Genomic DNA, 1,712 nt, shown 5'->3' with positions numbered 1-1,712 from the left:
AATTTAAATTTATCAGTTAACTCAATTTCAGGCTATTTGAAATTTTAATACGTAACAATATGTGAACACAAACGCATTGGGTGTTGCCTCCTGTTATTTTTTCTTTTTCAAACACTAACAATCGGATATAACATGACCAGGTTTTTTTTACAAAAATGGCAGACAGGCCTTGATTGTTTTAAAGAAGTTTTATCCTGATTGTCAAAAGATTTGGAACTAGAGGAGCTGGATTTTTTAAAACGATCCTCAACTTTAGTGGATTGAACAGATACAGGTTTTTGTTGAGACGGTAGTAATTTATTTTTATGAAAGTGGTTTTATGTGTTAAAGTTAAAGTGTAGTTTTCAACTTTCTTTTCATCCAAGTAAGTTTGAGGTCATCACGTGAACAACTTGTGAATTTCTCAATTGGACATAATTGTCTTAGTTTGTCGAAACTGTTGCCAATATGCATAGAATTGCACCATTGATCAAAATAAACCTCTTTTTCGTGGGCAAATTCCATATAAGTTTGATTATCTTGCTTGCGATAACCTCGAAACTTTTGGCGATAAGCCTCCGGTACTAACGCTACTAACTCGTATGCTTTGAGAATAGCTGCTTAACCTTATCATAGATCGTACAATCTTCTAGAGAGAGAGAGAGGCATAAGCTTCTTGTGCTTTACCAGCTAATAATGAGCATCTAACTTAACATAACTTTACCTTATTCAAACATCCTTTATTACACTTGAATTGTGTTTAAATAATTAAACAGCTAATGTACTTCAATTATCCTAAAGTTTTACCAAATGAGGAAGCAAAACGTCTTGATTTATGATTTTGTCTCATAACCCAAGGAAAGTTGAAGTTTTCAGAAGTTTTGAAAAATACTCAGGTACGGTCGTCACATCAAAGTTATTAAACCTGGTGAAAGTTTAATTTTGTAAAAAAAATATATATTCAATTGAATTAAATTATAGTTATTAATTATTTCATTAGGGAAGTTAACTGATTTGAAGTCGAGTTGAACATTTGCAGTTGAGAACTGTTTGAAATGTTTCTCTTAATAATATGTAAGACTAGGAAAAATTGTATTATTTACTAAAAATAATGAGATTTGGCGTGAAAACTTCACGCCTCTTTTGTGATATGAAGTAAAAGCTTATGTCGAAAGAATGTTGAAGAGAAAGATGAAAAAAGCTAGGTTTGGCACTTTATCGAGTCTAGTAGAGCTTAGATGTATTTAGCAAGAAAGACATTTTTTTTTATTATAGTTGTCCTTATAAAATTTATATTTGATGAACGTGAGAGAACAAAGTTCGAAGTATTTAAATTCAATTACTTTACAGAAACAATTAGAGGGTTAGGGAAAATAAAGTCAAACCCTGGCATAGGTACTTAATCTATTTTTCATCGTCACTGTCAGACTTTAAGTCGCCTAGCACACAATGTTCACGATGAAGAAAGTCTTCCAGAAAAAGTTCTGTTTTGTTTCACTTTCACCACTCAACATAAGAAGACACTTAACCCTTTATTAAACTTTCTCTAAACTTTATATTTGCAGATCATCACTTTTCTTTTTTGACACAAATTTTCGTTTCACGCTGTCTATTTTGTTCTTGAACATAAATTTTCTTTTCACACTGTCTATTTTGTTATTGAACCATAATTTTCTTTTCACACTGTCTATTTTGTTATTGAACCATAATTTTCTTTTCACACTGTCTATTTT

Source organism: Limulus polyphemus, unplaced genomic scaffold (assembly GCF_000517525.1).
Source record: "Limulus polyphemus unplaced genomic scaffold, Limulus_polyphemus-2.1.2 Scaffold4094, whole genome shotgun sequence".
Lineage (NCBI taxonomy): Eukaryota > Metazoa > Arthropoda > Merostomata > Xiphosura > Limulidae > Limulus > Limulus polyphemus.
This window is presented reverse-complemented; position numbering follows the sequence as displayed.